This window comes from Magnolia sinica, chromosome 15 (assembly GCF_029962835.1).
Source record: "Magnolia sinica isolate HGM2019 chromosome 15, MsV1, whole genome shotgun sequence".
NCBI classification, from domain to species: Eukaryota; Viridiplantae; Streptophyta; class Magnoliopsida; order Magnoliales; family Magnoliaceae; genus Magnolia; species Magnolia sinica.
In genome coordinates this window covers 19,138,442-19,165,539 of record NC_080587.1, presented here as the reverse complement: position 1 = coordinate 19,165,539, position 27,098 = coordinate 19,138,442, and the positions used below count along the sequence as shown (strand labels likewise).

At 38.2% G+C, this 27,098-nt stretch overlaps 1 long non-coding RNA gene across 1 annotated transcript; it reads left to right on the top strand.

The window, feature by feature from the left end:
* Positions 1-68: 68 nt before the first annotated feature.
* On the top strand, positions 69-26,804 carry LOC131227452 (uncharacterized). The gene is made up of 2 exons (XR_009162288.1): positions 69-277; positions 26,115-26,804. It is a non-coding gene; the product is annotated as an uncharacterized LOC131227452 (long non-coding RNA).
* Positions 26,805-27,098: the final 294 nt, after the last annotated feature.

Here is a 27,098-nt window from a genome sequence, read left to right as displayed (position 1 = left end):
CCATTTCACATTATCACCATTTTTCACTTCTTGGGCATTTCCACCTCTGGAGAGAAAAGAGTACAACTTCTTTCCTGTTCTTCTTCTTCATCACAAGTGTCGTGTGGTCCACCTGTGTAGATGGCTTGCATCATTCTCCATCCCTACCAAAGGATTTGACAGTGCTCCCATGGCTCAATTCACCTACAATAGAACCGGGAGAGACCTCTTAGTTTAGAAGATGAGCATTGGACTCTTTATCATAGGAATCTATCCACACGGTTGTAACAGCACCAAGGTAAGATCTTAACCATCCATGTTTATATCATTGTTACAAATCTAACCTTATCAGGGTTTTCCATGGAATTGGATTCTTCAAAATGCCAAGTTTCCTCCATGTTTAAACCCAAAGGATCCAAAGCCATCTCACTCCAAGAAAATGAGATGCCCCAAAAATCATGCCAATCCAACCATTAAGTGGGCCAACATGCGAATTTGGAGGCTTATGTCATGGCCCACTTAATGATTAGATTAGTTTGATCTTTTAGGTGTCCAATTTTTATGGTGGAGCGTCCTTTCTGGACAGTTTAGATGCCATACATGCACTGCTATGGTCCAATTCTTATCTACTTTCCTTGTACCTGATAGAGGGTATTAGGGTCATTTGGCACGTGTTCCTCTAATCCTTCTTATGGAGTGCAACAGATTGGAAAATGACTGTAATCATTCACTTACTCTTTATTCAATCTCAATTTATTTCAATTGTACATCCAAAGGAGTCCTTAGCTAATATTACATGAGTATTTATCTTGGTCGGTACCTCTACACCCTGACTGGTTCTTTTAAAAGAGCTTTGTTATGCCACATGCCCGTACAAGACAGCTCATGTACTTACCAGCCCATGTGTCAGCATGTCACGAACTTATGAAATCTGATTCATTCTTCAGAAGAGGGAGATGGTGATGCAAATTGAAGTACAGATTATCTTGACAGCAATTGATGGTCTACTAGCTGGGTTTTAGATTTTCATCATATTTGGACCAACAAACTAAAATAAGATAGAAAAATTAGTGAATTGGGTGGATATATATATATAGTGGGCCACACAAGTTTCATTAGTCTGCTAGCTATATTTCAACAGTCTGCGTTTAATACCACTGTTGTAAGGTGTGTGGCACACTTGAGTGTTAGATCTGCCTAATGTTTAGGCCCACCCCCTAAAATGAACGGACAAAAATGATATCATAGTGGACCATGTGACTTTTTCAGCAGAAACTAGTGAGCACGTTTTAACCGTGGGCATACAATACCCACCATTCAAGCTGTATTTACTTCACCTTTAGGCTCACTTACTAAATTGATCTGATAAAACTGGTGGACAAGGTGGGTTTCTCTCCACCATCACAGTGGGCCCCAATTGTTTCAATGGTGGACGAGCCATTAATTTAAATACGCATAGTGTTTCTTCCCGTCCATCCCACTTGTCTCTCCCATTTACTGTTTCAACGGTTGGCAGACATTAATTCAACAGTAGGTATAGAGCACCCACTGTTTCTTGTGGTCTAGCCCACTTATATCTCTCTCATTTTTTGGTTCATGGCTTCAAATTATCTGGTGAAACTGGTGGACTGCATGATCCTATCTTCTGGCTGCAACTACCTAAATTATCACTATTTAAAATTTAAACCGCCTAAATTTTAAAACACTTAGGCTACAGTACTAAAATTAGATTGTTTCAACAAACAATCTCAGCTTCTGCACCATGGACATTGCTTTCTGAACAAGAATTGTTGGATATTTTTCAGTTCAACGCTCCAATAGATGTGAATTCATCCTTTGCCTCAAATCTTTTAGCTGGCCCAAAAGATCAAGTGATCTACATCACTGAACCATAGGCTGCACTTGTACAAATAGTCTGGATACTAGCAGTATGTCTGCGCCGTGTATACACGGTGGAATGGAAGGTATGCTCATCCATTGCTCCGTGAAATCGGATTGCTTATGGAGTTACTCGGTACACTCTTATGGTGCTGAGTAAACTATGTTGGTCCCACCGTGAATACATGTAGTTTATTCAAGCCGTCCATCTGTTTTTTCAGCTTATTTTAGGGGTTGAGCTCGAAATTGAAGTATATCCAAAGCTCAAGTGGACAACCGAAGGAAACAGTGGGAATAATGATTTCCACCGTTGAAACTTTGCTAGGCCCCACAGTGATGTTTATTTGTCATCCAACCTGTTCATAAGATCACGAAAACATGGATGATCGGAAAACACAAATATGAGCTTAATACAAAACTTGTGTGGCCCCCAAGAATTTTTCAACGGTAGACATTAATTCACACTGTTTCTTATGTTGTGGTCCATTTGAGCTTTTGGATATGCTTCATTTTTGGGTTCAAGCCCTAAATTTATCTTTTAAAATGTATGGATGGGGTTGATAAAATACATAAATCACGGTGGACCCCACAGAGTTTACTCAGTACGCAATCCGCTTCCTTGCTCTGTCTAATATGGGGCCCACAAGCTGCATGTGGGGGCCTGATCATGACTAAGGATGGATAAAGTGGATGTGACGATGCAGTGGGCACACCAGTGATGTTCCGCGCGTGAAGTGGGGTAAATATGGTCTCACACATGAGAGGTTGAAACTATAGTACAATGTTTTTTTACAATTCTTGGAAAACCTAATTAAAAATAACAAGTGTTATACTAAATGAAAGATACAACATTCTAAAGATTTCAAGGATAATTAGGAGTGTTTTTTTCAGAATCATGGTAGAAGGATAATAAGATAATGAGCAACTGAAAGGTATTCAAAAGTAAATCAAGTAGTCGAGAAACATCTAGGAGGTTGCCCAGAGGCATTCAAATGTAGAGTAGCTGATAAGTGTCCAAAAGTAAATCGAGTGGTCAAGAAGTGTATAAAAGAGGAACACAACCAAAGTAGAATCGAACGTCTAGAAGTAGATTGCAGTCGAGAAACCGAAGCATGGTCAAGCATCCAGAAATGGAAGGCAATAAAGAGGCACAAAACTTGACAAACAAAAAAGGAATAGTTACAAAAGACGCAACAAGCGAATGATCTAGACAAGAAAAAAAAATCTGAAAAAGCTTTTCGATTACGTTAACTGTTATGGTAATGAAAGAAGGATCTAGAAGAACAAGCTACAACAAAACTATATAAATAGCAAAGGAATGAGATAAGAAAAATCTCAAAACATAATCCCAACAATAAAAAGTAACCAATTAAGTCTATCAATTTACTTTAGCTCAACTTATCGTAGGAGTAGTGATAATCAAGTAACAGTAATTTTAGCCATAGTCTTTAGTTGAAATCGAAATCTACGCTCATATGTATGTTGGATTTACTCTATACCCAATATCACATAGTTTTTTCAAGAGATGCATTCTTCCATTTGCTTCTAGTGACCGATTCTAAGTTTTTCCTTTTGTTTGATTACACTAGTATTTTGAAAGTCATTTTTTATGGAAGGAATAAAGCAACCCATCTTCAGAGGACGAATCCCACCCGCCGATTATCACCTGATTATTATAAAATTCTGCAAGTGGTCGAGTAAGCGATCGATCTTCTTAAAATCTAGTCATATGCATTCATATTGGACATATTAGCTTATTTCAACGCCTTATCGATTTCGGCACGCCAGCACACACTACATGTGACAAAAAAACAAACTGATGTGTTAACATTTTTTGCACGCCCGATGGACAATAAACTACTTGGTTGCCACGAAATTCATTGTGCACTGATGATGCAACAATTTTTGCAAGTGTCCAACATTTTTGGCACGCCCAAGGAGATTATAACATGTGCCATTATGAGTATTCAAAGTAGTACAACATGAGCCATTATGAAAGTTAGGTGAAAGCAAGATGCCCAATAGATCCCATTGAGATTATGTCGACTTTAATGCTAAATAGGCAACCAGGAGTTCAATATATCGTCAAAAAGTTACTTGTTCAGGCTGAAATTTTAGCTAGATGGATAACCATTAATGTTGAAAATATGAATTAGATGATGACTCTCTTTGTCAAAAGAACACCTATGGTGCCTTGACAACAAGTCAATACTAGTTTTTGCCAGAAATTTGACACCAACACCACCGATACAACCTTTGACGCCAACACCACATTTGAAACTACGGGTACCTCTTCCGCAACAGAATATACCTCTTCCGTAACAGAATATGCCTCTTCTAGTGTAGGAAACACACAATCTTCCACCACTTGCTAAATTTAGGCGACCGAAACAGGAGGTTGGTAATGTTGTTATGAAGAATGAAACCAGGGTATACTTGAGGGCAGCCCTTCCTTGGGAATCCACTATATCATGGAAGAAAAAAATAGGTAGGCTTTAAACCACCTTCAATAGCCGAATCTCGCCATTTGAATTATGATCAAGTTATTCAAATGGTCTAGGAAGTAACAGGCCAAGTTCTCGGTTGTATTACTATCTCAGTCAACCATAAGCCATATTCGGAATGGATTGAACGATTGTTTTCATTGTCACAGCTGACTTTACCATTTTTTCGATCAGGACAGCCGAGTTCGACCAAGACGATTGAATTTATTGTCTCTTGATCGAGATGGCCAAGTTCGACCAAGATGGTAGGATTTGTCATTTATCAATCAAGATGGCCAAGTTTGACCAAGACGACTGAATTTGTCGTTTCTTAATCATGACGACCAAGTTTGACTGGAATGACCGAATTTGACATTTTTTCGATCAAGACGGCCTAATTTGACCAGAATGACCGAATTTGACATTTTTTAAAAATCAAGATGACCGAGTTCGAATAGAATGGCCGGATTTGACATTTTTCAATCAAGATGGCTAAGTTTGACCAAAATGATTGAATTTGATGTTTTCGGACCAAAATGGTTGAATTCGACCAAAATGACCGATTTTGGTGTTTTTCAACCAAGATGGGCGAGTTCGAACAAATTGGCCGATTTTGATGTTTTTCGACCAAGATGACCGAATTTAATGTTTTTGGACCAAGAAGGCAAATTCAACGTTATATATATATATATATATATATATATATATATATATATATATATATATATATATATATATATATATAGCAACAGGTTTTATGTGCTCCAACTCATGGGAACTCCCCATGAGGTCGAGTTGTGTGGGCCCAGTGTGGTGCGTGTTGAACATCTACCCCATCAGTTAGATGCACCATTTCATGGTGGGCCTAAGGCTTAAAATCATGGTCGAAATTGATATTTTTACACGGCCAAACAGTCACATTTCCTGTGCCAAACAACGAATCAACATCACATTCACCTTTTACCATAGGCCTTCGCCATGGGGGGCAATGTTTTACTATATTTCGGACCATTTTTAAGAAACCCAATTAAAAAGGACACATGTTATAGCACGGAAAAGATATAACATGTTAAAGATCTTTAATGATACTTGAAGTGCTTTTTATGGAATCACAACTGATGGGATAATAAGACAGGGAGCAACTAAGAGGTATTCAAAAGTAAATCAAGTGGCCAAGAGACATTTAGGAGGCAGTCGAGAGGTGTCCAAAAGTAGACCAAGCGGAAGAGAAGCGTGCGGAAGCGGAAAACGACTGAAGCACAATTGAGCATCCAGAAGTAGATTGTGGTTGAGAGGTCGAAGTGCGTTCGAGCTTCTTGAAATGAAAGGTGACTGAGAGACACATAATTTAACCGACAAAAGATGAACAATCACAAAATGGAAACGTAATAAGAGAATGATCTAGAAAGGATCTTTGACTATTGTAACCATTGTAGTAATAAAAGAAGGATATGGAAGAACGAGATGCAACAGAACTCTAGAAATAGCAGAGGAATGCGACAAAGATAAATATCAAAACACAATCCCAATAATAAAAAACAACCCGTCAAGTCTGTCAATTAACATTATATCAACTTATTGTAAGAGTACTGATAATCAAGTAGCGGTGATTTTAGCTAGTCTTTAGTTGTAATCCAAATATATGCTCATATGTTGGATTTGATTTTTCTTTTTTTAAATCCAATATCACACAATTATTTCAGGAGCTAGATACATTCTTATAGTCACTTTTAGTGATCAATTGTGAGTTTTTCCTTTTGTTTAATTGCATTGGTATTCTAAAAGTTCTTTCTTGTGGAAGGCATAAAGTAAGCTATCTTTGGAGTTAGAATCCCACCCTCCAATTATATAATTGTTGTCTGATAGTTATAAAATTTTACAAGTGGTTGAGTAAGTGACTGATCTTTTCAAAATCTAGTCATATATGTCCAATATCTGCTTACTTCGGCACTTGGGGTCAAAGTTAATCGGTTTGGATTGAGCTGCTTTATCAATTCTAGCATGCTAGCCTACGTTACACATGATAGAAAACAAACAAAGTGCCAACAGAAACATTGAAAACTTGGGAGAAGAATGGGCAATGAGGACTTTTTTGGGCTTTAATGGCCATTTTCTCAACATTCAGTTAGTAAAAGTCATATGTAAAAAACTAGTCATTTTAAAAAAAATAGTTTAAAAGTGGGTTGTTTTTTGTCCCTGGCTCAATAGACGGGTGACCAAATGCAAAAATTCCTAAAAATCTAGGTCAAGGTTGACAGTTGCGTCTTTTGAGAAGGATTTTTTTTTAAACATGGAGGTCCATCACTTGCAAGGTCTTCAGCTGTACGGCACATGAAGAGACTTTGAGGTCTATCAGTTGCAAAGATTTACGCGATGCATTTATCACAGAAATGTTACATGCATGTCATGCTCCAGTCCATCGATCTGGTGGATCGAACTGATCAGAAATAAATGTGCAATAATCATCACAATGTTACTGAAAATTAGGAGCCAGAGGCGTAGGGCCACCATTTAGAAATATATTTTTATCTCCCAACTATGGTGTGCCCTTCATGGTTGATTGTTGTTTATATCACTTTTTAAATTGTTGCAAGCTTATGCGGACCATTGTTTGCATACTTGGTAAAATCAGACAGTCCTAATAATTTGAACGCTTGTCCGCGGTTCTGCATTAGAAAGATGAATATAATTACCTGTTTTTGTTAAAGAGGTTGTAGATAAGATGGTTAGGATTGTTTGATCATTGAGGCTTTTGGGTTGTGGCCACCCCTGGTAGGGCATGGGATGAAACATACATGTCATGGTGGTATCTTGAATTGTGTCCCATCAACAAACCCATCGCACAAAATCCTAACTAGATGGCCCCATCAAGTGACCAGTTGCAATCACAATCACCATACATGGTTATGGTGGAGACCAGAATGAACACAACTTAATGTGTCCTTGAGGGAGAGCTTTTCCTATCGAAACCTGATCAGTTAAAAAGGATCATGCATTATCAAGGAAATTGGTCCACCACAATGATGTTATGAAAGCACCAATATTAGCATATTGGTGCTTTCCATATGCTTTCATTATCTTTCTCTTTTGACTCCTTTTTCTCCCACTTGATGGAAAATAACATATAGGCCATAATTTCATTATTTTCTACTCCACATTATCACCATTTTCAGTTCTTTGGTACTTCCATAGTACCAAGAAAAGATGGCAGAAACATTTTTTTTTTCTCTTATTTAGACAGTGTTGGGGAACTTCAAATTCAATACTTCTGCAATAGTTTGAAACAACATGGGATGTCAAGAAAGAGTTGAGGAAGCTCGAGAGCACGTTGTCGACGATTCATAAACGAGACAATTTTTACGTCTTCTTCAAGGACCGTCGAAAGACTATCATTGCCCTTATGACACCAGAGAACCACCTCGAAGCTTATAAAGTGGAGGAGAACTCTCTCCTGACCATTCAAGATTTTATGGAGGAATCTAAGGAAACTGGTGAGGTGTACACCGCTGTGGTAAAGGGCGATGAATCAGAGCACTTAAACATTCCTTTAAGTTTAAGGATGTTGCTGAATGAATTCAAATAAATCTAGCCTGAAGGGTTACTCGATGGATTGCCCCCATACGGGACATCCAACATCACATAGATCTCATCCTCAAGACTATCTTGCCCAACTGTCCTCACTATCAGATGAGTCCGAAAGAGTGTGAGATACTTCAGGAAAAGGTGAATGAATTAATCTGTAAGGGTCTTATGAGAAAGAGCATGAGCCCATGTGTCGTGCTAGTGTTATTAATGCCTAAGAAAGATGGGAGCTGACGCATGTGTGTCGACAATCAGGCAATTAACAAGATTACTATTAAATATCGGTTCCAAATACTGTGGTTAGAGGACATGCTCGATATGCTAGAAGGTGACAAGGTATTCTCTAAACTAGATTTAAGGAGTGGGTACCATCAGATTCGTATTCAGCCTGGTGATAAATGGAAAATGACATTTAAGACCAAGAAAGAGTAGTATAAGTGGCTGATCATGCCCTTCAGTCTATTGAATGCACCAAGTACTTTTATACGTCTGATGAATCAAGTATTGAAGCCTTTCATTGGCCGATTTGTGGTAATATATTTTGATGATGTCCTGATATATATCTAGAGTGAGATAGAGTACATGGAACATCTCAGGTAAGTGTTACAAGTCATGGTAGTTAACAAGTTGTACCTCAACTTAGAGAAGTGTAATTTTTTAACGGACAACTTGTTGTTCTTATGATATATTGTGACGTACATGGGCATCCATGTGGATGATGAAAAGGTGCGAGCCATTAGGGAATAGCCAATCCTGATGAACATTCATGAAGTGAGGAGTTTCCATGGGTTAATGACTTTCTATCATTAATTCGTGTGGAATTTCAACACTTTAGTTGCACACATTATAGATTGCATGAAAAAAAATGTATGTTTTAGTGGACCGACGAGGTTGACAAAAGCTTTGCTGAAATCAAACATTGATTGTCCACAACACCGGCCTTGGTTCTTCCTAGTTTTGACAAGCTGTTTTGGGTTAAGTGTGATGCCTCATGTGTCTGAATTGGAGGAGTGTTATCAAAGGAAGACAAGCCAGTAACCTTTTACAACAAGAAGCTCAACCAAGCCTGAAAGAAGTGATCAACATATGAGCTTGAGTTGTACACAGTTGCTCAACCGTTGCGACATTGGCGACATTATCTGATTCAGAGAGAGTTTGTTCTCTACACCGACCATCAAGCATTAAAGTTTATTAATAGTCAGGCTAACGTGAATCATGTGCATGCTATATGGGTTGCATTTTTGTAGGAATTCACGTTTGTTATGAAGCATAGGTCAGGGCAGCAGAACAAGGTAATTGATGCACTTAGTCGTCGTGCATCACTACTTGTTATGGTGACCAATGAGGTGGTTAGTTTCAACCGTCTCAAGGAGCTGTATGCTGAGAATGAGGACTTCAAAGATGCATGGATGAAGTGTCAAGAGGGTCATCATAGTGACTTACATATACAAGACGGTTTTCTCTTCAAAGGGAATCAACTATGCATCCCTCAAAGTTCTCTGAGGGAACAAATTATTCAAGATCTACATATAGGTAGCCTTGGTGAATACATTGGGCGAGACAAGATGTGGGCTCTTGTTGAGGAGTGGTATTACTAGCCGTAATTGGTACGTGACGTGGGTAAAATAGTACATCACTATCATGTTTGTCAGATCTCCAAGGGCAGTCTTAGAATACGGGCCTCTACACCTCGTTGCTTGTGCCTGACGGCCCTTGGGAGGACTTATCTTTGGACTTCGTGCTTGATCTCCCAAGAACACAGCATGACATGAATTTGGTATTTATCATGGTAGATTGTTTTTCGAAGATGGTGCACTTTATCTCATTTGAGAAGACCGTCAATGCAATACACATATTGAATGTATTCTTCAGAGAGGTGCAATTACAAGGGCCCGGTTCCTAGGATTATTACTTATGATTGAGACATGAATTTCATTAGTCACTTTTGGTGGACTTTGTAGAATCGATTTGGTATGTAACTTCAGTTCAGTAGTACTTGCCACCCACAAACTAATGGGCAGACTGAAGTTGTGAATCGTATATTGGGAAATCTCATTTAATCTATTTCAAGTTACTAACCAAAGCAATGAGATTTGGCATTGTCTTAAGAGGAGTTTGCATTCAAGAACATGGTGAACCGCTTGACAAGTCATCATTCTAGATTGTTTATGCTCGAGTGCCCCGCCACATACTTGACTTGGTCCATTTGCCCAAGCTCTCAGGCATATGAGCATTGCAATAGAACATTTGTAAGACCGAATCGTGGGCATTCATGCGGATATGTAAGCCAAGTTGCATGCCTTGAACAATAATTACAATGAGCAAGCCGACAAGCATTAGTGATATAAGGTGTTCGAGATAGGCAAGCATGGTATGGTCCATATATGCAAGGAGAGATTTCCGATAGGGGCTTACAACAAGTTGAAGAAAAAGAATATTAGACCGGTACCGATCCTCCAAATGATCAACCTTACCGCTTACATTGTCGATCTCAGATGACATAGAGATCTCGTGTACTTTCAACATTGCGGACCTGACCGAGTATCATGAACCGAAGTAAGATGAGAACTCGAGGTCGAGTTCTTTTGAAATAGAGGGAGTGATGTAGAGTGGGTCGCAGACACTTTCATGGCAAAGATGGACCAGAGAAAGCCCGATCAAAGGCAGAAGTGATCGGGACCATCAGAACCTTAAAATAGTCATATCTCGCAAACCGAAATGAGTTTTTTGATGTTTCATTTATGATTTTGGGGTAAGAGAAGCTACTTTAGCCAACTAACCTCACTATACTGGGTTGCCTACACCAGATTTGCGAGATTCCATCAGATCGACGGTCGAAAGTCCATCTTATTTTTGTTTTTACTATAAATAGTAAGTTTTAATTTGATCATAACTTTGATCCTTTGAGTTTTAAGAGTCGTGCCCAAAATGAAAAGGGCTTAGAAAATTTAGGAGAATAACATGGTTGGGCCAAATTGGACACTTACTATTTTTGTCCAAAAACCATCAAGTCTAGTAGGAATCATAACCATCTATAAATAGTAAGTTTACTACTTATAGTAAGTCACATTTTTAGGGAGTTTGAGTATGAAACTCCGTCCTAAGTTTGAGTTCACTATTTAAAGGATTTTAATTTCGTGTTTTTATCATCAATCAATTTATTTTAAATTATTAGAAATTATTTCTATTTTCATCCCTTGTGGATTTGAGGAACTTCCCTGTGTCAGTATTGACCGGCCAATCCACAAATCCCTCTCTCAATTGGAACTTTGACCTCTCTGCTACAATAACATCTAATCTCTCCCCAATCTCCTTTATCCTACTCCCAATTCTTTTATAAAATACAAGTGACTTCGAAAAGGAAGAGACTTTGCATAACCATTTCATCATAGCAGATTGAGTTCTCACTTTCTGCTGAAAGGCTTCCATTGCAAACTCACCTATCTAGTCATCTACATCATAGCTGCGTCCTTAAGCTTAGCCAATCCTTTAGCACCTTGCTCTTCATTTCTTGCTCCTTCGCGTTTAGAAGCACTGCACGGATCATCGACAATGTGCTCTCGAGCTTCCCCAACTCTTTCTTGACACTCCATGTTGTTTCAAACTGACACAGGGATGGACGTGATGAGGTCGACACCGTCTTCCTCAAGGGATAATTACTCTGAATCCACAGATTTTCTATGGACTCCTCACAGAAATTCCTCGAATCCACGAGGAGAGATATGAAATAGAAATAAATTCAAAATAAATCTGAAGTAAATTGATTGATAATTATCTAATGTGTATATGTCCTTGTTACACCATTAATAAAGGAAAAAAAAAATCGTAATTACCAAAAATAGCAAAAATCTAACTCTGATAAAAATCCTAATTCTTGTAAAACTTTTCTAAAACTTAATTTCTAAAAATAAAGATTCCAAATAAGCTTTTGCTAGAAGAGTCCTAGCATGATTAAAAGTTACTTTTAAAAAAGAAAAAAATCTAAAACTCTAAAAATAAGAAAATATTACGAAAATCAGAATTACTAAAAATAGTAATTTTTTCTTACATTTTCATTTTTGAGCAGAAAGCACGTGTTTTCTGGCGAAATGGACAGATGCAACCCACTTTGTGGGTCAATGGTAGGTTCATTTTGGATGGCCCATTGCCGTAAACATTGATAGGTTGGTCGCCGTGTAACGATATCCGGATCAAAAGTTATGGTCAATTTACAATTGACTTTCGTTTGGTCCAACCATGCTAGGAATGTATCGGTGTCACGTCCTACATCACGAACTCTTGCAAAAGTATTGAATTCAAGTTCCCAACATTGTTTGAATAAGAGTAGAGAGAAGTGCTTTTGCCATCTTTTCTTGGTACTGTGTAAGTGCTAAATAACTGAAAATGTTGATAATGTGGAGTGAAAAATAATGAAATTGTGGCCTATATGCTATTTTCCATTAAGTGGGAGAAAAAGGAGTCAAAAGAGAAAGATAATGTAAGCACATGGAAAGCACCAATATGCTAATAACGGCGCTTTCATAACATCATTGTGGTGGGCTGATTTCCCTTATAATGCAAGATACTTTTTAACTACTCTTTTTTCAATATGAAAAGAAGCTCTCCCTCAACCACACCTCAAGTTGTATTCATTCCAGTCTCCACGATAGACATGTATGTTGATTGTGATTGCAACTGGTCACTTGATAGGGCCACTTGGTTAGGATTTTGTGTGATGGGTTTGTTGATGGGAAATAATTCAAGATACCATCATTAGATGTATGTTTCATCTCATGCCTTGCTATGAATGGGCCACAACCCAAAAGCCTCAATGATCAAACAATCCTAACCATTCGATCTACAACCTCTCTTTAACATAAACGAGTAATCATATTCCTCTTTCTAATGCAGAACCGCCGACAAATGATCAGATGATTATGACTTTTTGATTTTACCAAGTATGTAAACAATGATCTGCATAAGCTTGCAACAATTTAAAAAGTCATACAATCAACCATTAACCCTACGGGGCCCATCACAGTTGGGTGATGAAAATATATTTCTAGCTTGATGGCCCCATGCCTTAGACTCCTAATTTTCGACAACATTGTGACGACTACTGCACAAATTTATTCTGATCGGTGCAGTCCACCAAAGGACAGACTACATCATGACATACATGTAACATTTTTGTGATAAATGCAAGCGATAGACCTCAAAGTCTATTCATGTGTCGTGCAACTAAAGACCTTGCAAGCGTTGGACCTCCGTGTTTCAAAAAAACTCCTCAAAAGATGTGATTGGTCACCCTTGACCTAGATTTTTAGGAATTTTTGCATTTGACCACCCATCTATTGAGCCATGGACAGAAAACAACCCACTTATATATATATATATATATATATATTTATATATTACTAGTTAGTTTTTGACGTATGACTTTTACTAACTGAATGTTGGGAAAATGGCCATTAAAGCCTAAAAAAGTCATCATTGCCCATTCTTTTCCCAAGTTTTCAATGTTTCTGTTGGCACTTTGGTTTGTTTTCTATCATGTATAGTGTGCGCTGGCATGCTATAATCAATAAAGCGGCTCGATCCAAACCGATCAACTTCAACCCCAAGTGCTGAAGTATATGTATGAACATATATGACTATATTATGAGAAGATCAATGACTTGCTCATCACTTGTAAAAATTTATAACAATCAGATAATAATTTTATAATTGGAGGATGGGCTTCTTCCTCTGAAGATGGATGGCTTTATTCTTTCCACAAGAAAGAACTTTTAGAATACCAATGCAATCAAACAAAAAGAAAACTCACAATCAGTCATTTTCACTAAAAGTGACTCTAAGAATGTCTCATGAAAGAACTGCGTAATATTAGATTAAAAACAAAATCTAGCATTTGAGCATAGATTTGGATTACAACTAAAGACTATTTAAAATTACCACTACTTGATTATCGGTACTCTTAAGATAAGTTGAGATAATGTAAATTAACAAACTTGATTAGTTGTTTTTTATTGTTGGGATTTTGTTTTGATATTTCTCTTTGTCGCATTCCTCTGCTATTTATAGATTTCTATTGCAGCTTATTCTTCCAGATCCTTCTTTCATTACTGCAATGACTACAATAGTTTAAAAGCCTTTCTAGATCTTTTCTTATCTAGATCATTCTCTTGTTACGTTTCCTCTTGTGATTGTTCCTCTTCTGTCGGTTAGGTTATGTGTCTCTCTGTCACCTTCTGTTTCAGGATGCTCGACCACTTTGGTCTCTCGGCCGCAATCTATTTCTGGATGCTTGATCGTGCCTCGGTCGTGTTCCATTTCTATACATTTCTCGGCCACTCAGTCTGCTTTTGGATACCTCTCGGCTGTCTCCTGAATGTCTTTTGGCCATTTGATTTACTTTTGATTAATACTTCTTAGCTACTCCCTATCTTATAATCCTGTTAGTTGTGATTCCATAAAAAGCAGTCAAAGTATCCTTAAAGTTCTTTTAAATGGTGTATCTTTTCCTTGCGATAACACGTGTCATTTTCAATTGAGTTTCTCAAGAACAATAAGAAATAAGGTACAACATTGCCCCCTATGTCGAAGGCCTTTGGCAAAAGGTGAATGTGATGTTGATTCATTGTTTGACACAATAAATGTGACTGCTTGGCCATGTAAAAACATCAATTTCGACCATCTTGATCGAACTTGACCATCTTGACTAGAAAACATCATAGTCAACCGACTTAGTCGAACTCGGCCATCTTGGTAAAAAAACAGTAAATACGGTCATCGTAGTCGAATTCGGCAGTTTTGGTTGAAAAAATTCAGCCATTTTGGTCTAACTCGACCATTTTGGTATAAAAAAATATCAAATTCGGTTGTCTTGGTCAAAGAATATTAAATTCGATCATCTTGGTCGAACTTGGCCATCATAGTCGAAAAACATCAAAATCAACCATTTTGGTTAAACTTGGCCATCTTTGTTGAAAAACACCAAAATTGGTCATTTTGGTTAGAAAATGTCAAATTCAACCATTTTGGTTGAACTTTGCCATCTTGATCGAAAAATATCAAATTCTTTTATTTTATTCGAACTCGACCATCTTGATAAAAACAAAACGTCAAATTTGGTCATGAATGACCCTGATTTATTCTAGGGCAACACACACACTCTCTCTCTCTCTCTATCTCTCTCTCTCTCTCTTAACCGAAAAGATTCTCCTCCTTTATGGCTAAAGGCCCTAGTCCTAAGAATTTGGATTCGTCAAAATGAGCGGCGGGGATGAGACAATCCTCCCTTATGCGGATTGACAAGCTGACAGTGCAACATCATTCCATTTTTGCAAAACATCGTGCATGGCACCGGATTGCACTGGAGTTCGTGCGCACATGAGCATCCCGATATGGTTTTGATCAGACCTCCATGCCCCACATAATAGATAGTTTGGATCATCTGATGCAATAACAGATGGTGGGCCATCTGATGATTGAACAGTCGTTGTTTGTTTAAACTTCGTCCGTGCAAGTAGTGCTGATGTTTGCCGTCGTGCGCTTTTTTTTTTTTGTTAGCATCTTAGTACACCAACTGTCAGTTCACACTTCACTGTTAGCCACCCCAACTAAGGAATTGATACCAAGACCTCAGTGTTGAAACGAGGTGTCTTTCACTCAGTCCCACTTAAGGTATGGATCAGGGTGTACGTCGTGCGCTCACATGTGCTTTCCAGAATATGAAATACTTGGGTTTTGGTCGGATCCTTCTCCCAAACTAGATGAACGGTTCAAATCATCTAGATATTAGCTGGTGGTGGGCCACATCTTTGCAAGCGACATTCGTCTGTTTGAAACGGATGCTGGTGGGGAATTGAGAGAAAGTGAGAGATTCTGTCCATTTTTTGGAAAATCACGAGTGAAACAAGTTTGACTCGTGTTGTGATCCAATGCACAATAAGTGCACACATGTTGTGTACTCTCATGGGTTAAGGTGGGGTCCACCATGATATTTCAACCAATCCAATTCATCCATTCATTTCGACTAAAACCCAACGACCTTCACACGTTAACTCCCACGTGCAAATGCACAGTCATAAGCGCAACAACACTGCATGTAGTGGGTTGCCAAAAATGAAAATCCCACTTTTCTCCCTATCGTGCGGGCGATCCATCCGCACGCCTCTCCCCTCATCTTAACCTTTCATTGTATCAAATCCCATCCCTCCATGTTACGGCTTCCTTTCGTAGTTAGAAATGCGAAAATAATCTCGCCTTGTTGCGAGTGGTTGTGTGTTGACGCAATCTCAACCACTCGTTTTCCTTTTAGAAGTCTCTCTAATGCATCCTACACGTTAAACCTAGGGCTTTTTCAGCCTCATCCATAGTAGCAATGAGTTCTCACGAGAGAACTCGTTATCTTGAGAAAACCATCTGCGGCTTATCATCACACTCACCACCGAGAAATTAAGATTTTTCATCCAAGATATTGGTCCCACAGTGATCTTTGAACCTATCCACACCATCCATGTGTTGTTGATCATCGGATCAACCATTGACTGATGATCCACAATTAACGACTGGATTATCTTCCCCGTTGAGCTGAAAGACCCATGTCCTCTAAGTTGATCCCATCTCTGGATCAGAGTCATCCATTTGATAGGCATTGCTCTCAGAAATCCATATATAATGTTTAATTTTACCCATGTAAAAAGAATATAAGGATATCACTTCGATCTCATCTCAAACTAACTGTTAAGACATTTAATATCCTAACTAATCCGGCAATTAGTTGCACTCGAAAACTCTAGAATCGATTTAGAGGAGCCTATAAAAGGATACTTTTTACGGCATGCATTTCCAAAAATAGAAAGTTAAAATGGGACAGATAGAATGTTGTTTTCCCTGCTTACCCTGAGTTAAGTCGACTCGGTTCAAGTCATGCACTAAGGACCGAATCTCAGGCTGTGTCTGAGCGCGTTTGGTCCAAATCCAGACCTTGTTTGGTTGTGAGAGAGGGAGAGAGAAGTAGAGAAATAAAGTGAATGAAGAGAGAGGGAGCCCCGCCTCTCCCACAGTCGCACCACATTTGGTCAAGTCGAGTAAACAAGTTGAGGCAGCATGTTTTTCTGAGTTCTATCCAAGTTTGGTTCAAGATAGAGGTGTTGCTAGACATTCCAGCAAGAGGGGAGAGGAAGAAAGAAAAAGTATGAAGCAGAAGAGAGAAAGGAGAAGGAAGAAAGAGAGAGAAAGAAAGGAGAGGAGGAAAGGGACTCGGCCTCTGTTGAGCCGAGTTTTGGAGATGGACTCACTGCCGAGTCAGGGGGCTGTCATCTGAGTCATGCCTGGTGAGTCTAGGTAGGTCCAGCCTCTTTGCTAGTCAGACTGAAAAGAAATGGAGGAAGGGAGAAGAAAAAGATAGAGGAGAGGGAGAGAAGAAAGAGAGAGAGAGAGAGAGAGAGAGAGAGAGAGAGAGAGAGAGAGAGAGAGAGAGTGGAAGTGAGTCGACTCAATTTAAAATAGAGTCATGGCGCTGACTCACTGAGTCAAGTGAGGTTCGGGCTTGTTCAGCCACCTTGGAAACATTTTCCAACAGAGAGAGAAGAAAGAAAGAAAAAGAATAAGGAGGAAGGAGAAAATAGAAGCAAGAGAGTGAGAGTGGGGTTGTCATCGTGTTGGGACTAAGTTGACTCAGTTGGGTCGAGTTGGGTCAAGTTTGAGTAAGATTTGGTTCATCATTGGGGGCTGAATCAGGTGATATGAATCGATGCTGGTTGAGTTGATCTCAGGTTTGAAATTGAGTGGATCGGGTTGATTCTTATCGTTGCTGAGTCAACTCAATTTGATTCACTGAGTTTGTGAGGGAAAGGCCCGATCTTGGGGTTTCTCTAGTTCAGTCTTGCAGCAGCTAGTGCACGGAGTCCAAGTCACGATCCGGTTCGATTTCGTGTCGAATCGACTCGGGTGCTTGAGGTATATTAACCCTCTTATAAATTATTTTCAAATTCAATTTTAGTGAATTAATTTGTTCTATTAGGATTAATCTAAACACTAGATCAACTACCCTAGTTTTGCATCAAAACTACAAATCTAAGTAACTCAAACCCTAAGTTATGATCTTAACTATAAGTAGCGTGAAGAACTTTGTTCTAACTGTACAATTTCATAATTCGTGATAGGATTCGACTTTTAGGACACACCCATTCCCATTGGTAGGTGATTCAACTCATAAGGTGATGACTTTTTCCATTGGGCTTTCCGCTTTCTTGTTAACTTAAGTGATAGTTTATATTTTAATTTCGACTGATAATTGATATCTCTATTTCATGATTACTTGTGTTAGTTATTGGAATTGATCCTCAAATCACATGCTTAACATCTATCTAGTACAAGAACTTACATGTTGCACTTGAATATCTCCTCATGCTTGTGGATTGTTTATGAAACTTGAATTGTTACATCAATTAGTAGAAAACCCCACTTATATATGTATATCCAGATTTGGGATGTAACTTGCTTGATTGTGATTACAATGGACCCTCAATTTAGTGGTCATTTTATGTGTTAGATTAAATAAAAAAAAATTATGGACTTACTATCTTGTGTATTGTTTGTGCCCATGTGGCTTTTGGGGATAATCCATTTTTATCGCATCATTTGATGGAATATTTGCCCCACATTGTTTTGATTTAATATTTGCCCCATGTGACTTTGATTGAATATTTGCCCCATGTAGCTTGATGGATTATTTTTGTATAACCCAGTGATAATAAGTCCCGCTTGTTAAACTATGATTGATCATTAGTTGAAGAGGTTACCATTAAACATTCTAATGTTAGAGTCTCATGAGCCGAAAATGGTGGTATGGAATACTATGCCCGAGTTGTTGGCCTATGTTAGGTGATGATCCCCCCATAATGACTTTTGAGCTTTCTTAAAATGACTGTTTTCAATTGAAATAATAATAGTTAGGCTAATCATGCATTTCATGGCATGCGGACTTTACCGAGTGGTCGATGTAAGACGCAAGGTTTCTTGGGTCACTATGGGTTGTACCATAGAGTATTTTACTGATTGATCCTAAGTTAATGTCGTGTGTATTCGAATTATTAGTGGTTGTCCTCATTGCATGGACTTTTTCGGGTGTGTAATTCTCCTTGGGCGTACCTTAGAGTACATTTTCGGGAGGCTAGTTCGCCTTGGGTGTCATTGTTACATGGTATTTTTAGGGTGGCTAATTCTCCTTAGGCGTACCTTTGAATACTTTTCCTGGTGGTTAGTTCTCATTGGGCAACCTTTTTATCAGTTGTATGTGCATCCCAGGTCCGTGAGCATGTGCATGCATTCATACATTTAAACAAAACTTCTCAAATGTTTCGTACGATGTGAACCATTATTTCTGCTTGTTTAACTATACTTAACTAATGCAGTGGTGTGTAATTTTGAGAAAAATTCACATTAAGCTGGCCACTCATTCTTTAAATATCTAACTGTACATATGATACATGTGACTTTAAAGATATTTATGTTTAGACTGGTGAGCAGTAGGATACAGATATCAAGGATGTTTGATCTCGTCTTCTCTAAGAGAAGCTGCGTAATGTTGCAGCTCAAGTTTAGTTGCATTTTGTTCATTTTCCTATGTTAAATTATTTCCTTCCTGTATTTATTAGTATTGACACATTGGTTTATATAAGCCATATGAGCAGCCATTGTATATTTTAAATGTGTATGCAAACCTTCTTTTATGCTTGATTTGTTTCTCTTCCTCTAAATTGTTCACTTTAAAAATAAAAATAAAGATATATATATATATATATATATATATATATATATATATATATATTTATTTTATAGTGGGCTATATACATGAAATTGGACTATGTTTAAAGGTTAACACTCGAGTTTTCATAAAACGAGTAGTATACTCAGGTTTCGAGAACCGGGGCGTTACATAAATCTATCTGAAACAAGGTCTGTCAATGCTATTGACAAATCGCTCAATGCCATCATGAAAATTTGAAAAAATCTCAGTTGCTTGCTGAACCATTTAGAGATGTTACTTGATGTCATTGAAGGTGGCTTCAATGTCTTCAAATGGTCTTTGATGGCTGTTGATACCATCAAAGGTCCCATTGACGACGTGCGTGAAACTGCACAAGTGCGCGATTTGTTTCCTATTCCGGTCATGATAGTATATTTATCGAGTGTAATTGGGATTAGGGTATGGGAAGGGTTTTCTAAGTTATTCCTAAGGGTTAAAGAGCAAAGCTAGGGTTTTCAACAAGGTTTTTAATGTTATTTGGATTATTAAGTCCATTCATCTCTTGTAATATTGTTTTCATTGTGGATTGCTTGTCACTTTGTGCTATAGTTTTTTCTCCTACGAGGGTTTTTTCATGTAAAAATCGCATGTTCTCTATGTGTTTGCTTTGCGTTTGATTTCATCTTATTTGATTGAATTTGGGTTTGCTTCCACGCAATCCCCAACAAGTGGTATCAGACCTAACATTGGGATTTCGAGTTCTAATATGAAACATGTCGACGAAAGGGTCTAATGTGAAGTATGAAATAGAGAAGTTCACTGATAGAAATAATTTTGAATTATGGAAGATAAAGATGAGAGACATTTTAGTTCAATAAAGATTGTAACACACTCCCTTCGTAAGACGAAGCGTCCTACATGTATGAGTGATAAAGAGTGAGATGAACTTGATGAGTGGGCTACAACCTTGATCCAATTATGCATAGCAAACAACATTCTCTACAATGTCTTGCATCAAAAAACTGTCGTAGGGATATGGATGAAACTGGATAGTTTGTACATGAAGAAATTCATAGGCGATCATTTGTATATTAAGAAATAATTCTACAATCTTAAGATGATAGAGGGATCTGATATCAGCAAACACATGAGAACATTTAGCAAATTACTCTATAAATTAACAAATGCATATATTAAGATCGAAGAGGAAGATCAAGCTTTACTTCTCTTGAATTTGCTTTCACCATCTTTCGAGAATCTAGTAGACATACTGATCAATGGTAATGATACCATCGATGTGGAGACTGTCATATCAACCTTTCATGAGAAATAGTTGAGAAAGAAAAATAGTAATAGATGAATCTCGGATGTGTTGGTTGCCAGGGAAATGAACATTGAAAGGGAGAAGGGAAATCCTTGATCGGGATCCATATCGAAAGGGAAAGACTAGATGAAGTGCTAAATTTGTGGGATGACAGGGTATATGAAGAAGGATCGTTAGAATCCTAAGATACAGAATGGAGAGAAGTCTGATAATACGCTAAATGAGGCCAATGCAACATAATCTAATGAGGAGGTGGATGGTGGGTGATGTCTTGACCGCGCCCAAGTCTAGTTACCTCAAAATGACTAGATTTTGAATTCGGGGGCCTTATACCATATGACTTCTCACATAAATTGGTTTACCAGTTACAATGAGTACGATGGTGGGCAAGGTTTTTTTTTTTTTGTAATGAAATTGCCTGTAGGTGGTTGGTATCAGTTTGGTGCGCATTTAGATGTTCGCAGGGGTGGAGCATATCCTGATGGATGTGAGACGAGTTTCTGACCTTAGGGAGAATCTTATCTCTCTTAGGGCATTCGAGGCACTTGGTTACAAGTTTATTGGTTTTGATCGGGCTTTTAAAGTTTTTAAAGGGGTACTTATAGCGATGAAAGCGCAGCGGAATCAACAATATTTACAAGTTGATGGGAAATACTGTATCGGGTAGAACCGCAACGTCTGTAGTGGAGTCCACATTGGCACGTTATTGACACGCATGTCTAGGCTACATGAGTGAGCACGGTATGAAGGTATTTTCTGATCGTAGCTTGATTCTTATTTTTAAAAGCATTGATTTTTATACATGTGAACATTGTATATATGGTAAACAATCTCATCTAACTTTTAAGACTAAAAAGCGTGTATGTAAAGGAGTGCTTGAATATGTATATTCATATATATAGGGCCCGTTGCCCATTGTTTCCGCTGGGAGTCATCATTTTTTTATTTCATTCATACATGATTATTTTAGGAAAGTATTCTTGAAAAATAAATCCGATATATTCGCCGTATTGAAAGTGTGAAAAATAATGATTGAGAAACATATAATAGAAACTAAAGATTCTAAGGACAAAAAATGGAAGTGGATTCACTTATAAAAGGTGTCTCATAGTCTACCAAGTGGGTCCAACCATGTAGATGCACCTGTCCAAAAATCAAGCTGGTCCACCGATAAGAGGTGTGTCATAATCTATGAAACAAATGGACAGTTTCTTGGTCCAGTTTTTCTAAGCCACTCATCTATTTAAAACATTGCAGACCTCATTATGAATGGAGCAGCATAACACAACACTGCCGACCATGCGAATACTTTCGCTTACATTTCTCACACGTGTTCTAGGTAGGCACATGGGTGGCATGTGGATGAATTACTATTACACATGGGTAAGCAAACCTCACTGTACATAAATCTCATGTTTCATTGAATAAATGGGGCATATGGTTCGGTAATCCAAACCATTGGCCAATTTGGACCCACAATGAGGGAAACATGCCCAAAAATACTAGTAGGTAAGAAGATCCTAGCAATCAATCTTAGGGCCTTTATTTATTTTTATTTTTATTTTCAGTTGGATGAGGGTCATTGCAGTTTTTTTTTTTTCCCTCCACCACCTACTGATAGGCCACTGGTCTAAAGGGTGGGAATTAATGTTATCCTGTTGAGGATGTTTTTAATGTATGATACGTCCACAGTGGGACCCACAAACAAATTATCTGAACCACCCACAACTAGAAGCAGCTACCAGAAAAATCTCCATCAATTTTTTAAGACAATGATGTAAGATAAAATTATCAACAATGTATGTTGGAACCCGCTGCATGCCCTGATGGTGCGGAAGGTAACTTAAGTTTAGCATCTAAATCTGGCTCCTTATCTAGTTGAAGATATACTAGCACGCCCTCAGAATCTCTCTATTCCCATGTCCGCTTCCAAAGCATCAAGCTTCTTTGTGATGTTAAAAGAAGAGAACCAGAAACAAAGAAAAAGAAATCAACATTGCAGAATTCATAGGCATTTGATCACAAACACCAGGTATGGAAATTAAAAATCCACACGATATAAGCTGACTAAAGAGAGATTCTTGGATTTCGTTTCTCACATCCATCAGATCCATCATCTCATGTTGCAAGTCCTACATCATCAAATTCATCAAGCGTTTTGAAATTGTTACCCACTTAATGATTAGATAAGGACCATTAATCACTAGTGCTGGGCTGCCCTGGTCCAATTACAAGGTCCAGATTTCAGGTTTGGGCCTTTGGACCAACTTTTAGTTAAGGAGGGCCCAAGCTCTGACCCTGTTGGGTTGCCAAGGGTGCAGTTTTGGTGATCCCTCGATGGAAAAAGTCGGTGTATCCCTGTGGAGCCCACCGTGATTTATGTACCTTGGAAACGGATTGGCTACTCTGGTCGGTGCTCTGTGAGCCCCACCATGATGTATGTGTTACATCAATGCCGTCCATCTATTTTTCTAGATCATTTTATGGCATTATACAAAAAATTAGGTATATCCCAATCTCAACTGGACCACATTACAGGAAACAGTGTTGAATGAATGTCAACCATTAAAAACTTTTTGGGACCCATAAAAGTATTGGATCAAGCTGATCATTGTTTTTACCCTTCATCTGGGTCTTTATGATCTAATCAACAGCTTGGATGTCAAATAAATAGTACATTGGGTCTTACGAGGATTTAAATCATGGATATCCAATCACTATTGTTTTCCTGTGGTGTGGTCCACCTGATATTTATATCCCTTTCATTTTTGGGATATGCTCTAAAATGATCTTTAAAAATGGATAAACGGAATGGATGAAATACACACATCATGGTGGGGCCCACAGAGCACCGACCACCAGCAACCGGGCTGGTGTCAGGGGGAGTAGCCAATCCGTTTCCATGTACCTGACGTCCTCTCAGTCCATCCATTTATGTGTTTTATCCAAGCCATTCAACCGTTTGGCCAGCTCATTTTAGGGCAAGAGCTTAAAAATGAAGCAGATAAAAGCTTCTAGAGGACAAAGCCACATGAAACAAGGGTGATTGAACATCCACCGTTAAAAACTTATTGGGGCCACAAAAGTTTTGGATAAAGTTGATATTTGTGTTTTCACTTCATCCAAGTACGTGTGATCTTATCAACAGGTTGGATGGCAAATAAAAATTATGGTGGGCCCTAATAAGGTTTCAACGGTGTGTGTCATTATCCCCACTGTTTCCTACGGTGTGGTTCACTTGAGCTTTAGATCTACTTCATTTTTGGGCTCATAATCTAAAATGAGCTGATAAAAAGGATGGACAGCATGGATATAAAACAGATACATCATGGTAGGCCCCACAGCACCCAACATCACCTAGGTCACCACCGTATCCCCTTGCCTATTGTTGGTGGAGTAGTACCAGGGTCTGCCAAAAACAGGGACGCGGATTAGATACTGACAGGTTGAGTAGCGAGTCGGCTACTGAAGTGACGTCACCAAGTTCTGTGGGCCCCACTTTGTTGTATGTGTTGTATCCACACTGTTCATCCATTTTGAGATATCATTTTAGAAAATGAACCAAAAAATGAAGTAGATAAAAATCTGTAGTAGACCCTACCAAAGAAAACAGTGGGGAGAGTGATTCCCACCGTTGAAACCATCCTAAGGCCCACCATAATGTTTATTTGAAATCCAACCTGTTCAAAATTTTAAAAATACATGAAAGAAGGGAAAACACAAATATCAGGTTGATCTAAAACTCTCTTGGCTTTTAGAAGTTTTTAATGGTGGGCGCATTGCTTTTCTGTGCTGGGGTCCACTGGAGCTTTGGATTTAACTCATTCTTTGGATCTTGTCCTAAAATTATCTCTCAAAATGTATGGACGGCATGTATACAAAACATACATAATGATGGGGCTCACAAAACTTAGTGACGTCACTTCAGTAGGAGTCTCGCTACTCAACCTGTCAGTAGCTAATCCGCGCCACAAGAACGGAGGTATAAAATATATTTGAGATTTTCAATGCAGAATTATTGATTTTTTAAATGTTAAATACACGCCATGTTTTTGATAGACACGCTCTGTTTTCCTACTTTTAGTAATGGTGTAATTGGGGGTAGAGGAGTGTCTCAATTTATAAAATTATATATATAGGAAGAAATGCTCACACACAACTAGTTGGACCGTCCAACTAGTTGTCCGAATTAAATGCTAATTAATGTTAATAAATGATGTATATGGAAAAGTTAATTAAAGAGGGAAAGGAGTTGCTGGCTTGGGATGGCCCCACCATGGCTTGTATGTAAAATCCACCCCAGCCATTAGATAAGTCACCCCATGCTACACCTAGAACTTGAAAATCAGCCCCATCTATGCTTCAGGTAGACCACACAATCGAGAATAGTGTGTAGGAAAAGCTAACCCTCGAAACTGTTTCCTATGGTATGTTGGGGCCCACTCATATATATATATATATATATATATATATATATATATATATATATATATATATATATATATATATATATATAAGCTGTAGATTTGTTACTATTATTATTATTTTTTATTTTTGTGCTTTCATGTGATTTGTTCTTGAGGAGAAGATCGTGTGCACCGACAGTTAGTGGACACCTCTATCAGTACAAATAAGTATCCTGACACACTTGAAATGGATTTTGAAAATCCCATTTCAGAATATGAAAGATAGCATTTTAGTATACATGTTGAATTCCTGCCCGCCTTGTCTGGGCAGTGAGAGCTGTGAAGTTGGGCATTGCCCCTTTATTCTTTATCAGATTTATCTTTGATTTGCAATCATTGTCATTATAGTCACTGTCGCTTTTATTCACATTGATCTTTTAAGCTGCCTTTGGATGCACAATCAAATTGAAATGCAAACATTCAGTTTAAATGTTTCCTAGTATACATAATAAAGAATTTCTCTTAAAATTTGGAGACAGATCCTCAATATGTATGTGAAGAAAGGGAATTTCTATGTGATTGATTATCTCCACTTCAATAGACTAGTAAATAGTAATTCGATTAAACCATCCATCCAAATGCATCCTTGAAATTTTGAGTGGCTAACCCTGCCAATGTTCATGTTTTGTCTTTCCTTCTTTCTTTTTTTCCCTCTTGGTTTCTAGTTTGTTGGGGTCTTGAATTCCAAGAAAGTGAAATTCCGTGAGCTCCGAGATCAATTTTCAAAACTCTATACAAGTGGGAAATTGCTGCAAAAAGAGGAAGTCCACTGACAGAACCGAGATATACAATGCAGAAGCAATGATGTGGAAAGCAAGGAACAACCTGTGAAGAAGGATCCTTCCCGTACTTCAAAGAACACTACAACGATGACGTCAAAGGGTCAAAAGAGAAAAATGTGCTTGTAGCTATTGTCCTGAATGACAAAAGTCTCATAACAAAATCCAACACGGATGTTTTTGTTTTTGTATCAGTGTTTATAGAGAAGTTATTGTTACAAATGCAAGTCAAAATCCCATAGGCATTTAAGTAGAGACCTTCAAAACCCAATATCTCTTTTGAGTGTGGCCTATTACTGACGAATTTTTAAGGGACTTTGAATGTCCTGTTTTGAGTACAAGGGATTGGAGAGAGGGACTGTTGAACTCGACCATCAAATAAAATTTTTAAATGATGGGAAGATCCTAACCATCTGTCTTGCTGTAAAAGAAGTATCAGGGGCGTTTGGAAGGTTGAGTTTGGAGTTTTAAGTAACCGAATCAAAGATTTTGTATGGCTGAGATTTTCATTCTGTCAGTTTTGTTTGGCAGTTCGGATTTTCAATATATGGAATCTAGAAACTGTCTTTGGATGCAGGGGAAGGTGTTGAGAGGAGATGCTGTTGCCTTCCTTAAATAAGCATTATATTTGTGTGCGCAGCGCATGCGTGTGCAATCCATCGATTTTGTAAGCTAGCTTTCAGAGAGGAGTTGAAACGTGAGCTTTACCTCAGATTTCGAATCACCCAAATTCCCGGGTGTCAAACACTATTTTGGTTTGGAATTGGATTCCAAATTCGAAAAGACTGAATATTCAAGCTGTCAGACGACCCCTTGGGATCATCAGTTTTGTATGACTTTTGTGTTAGTTTGTTGATTTCAATGGGTGAA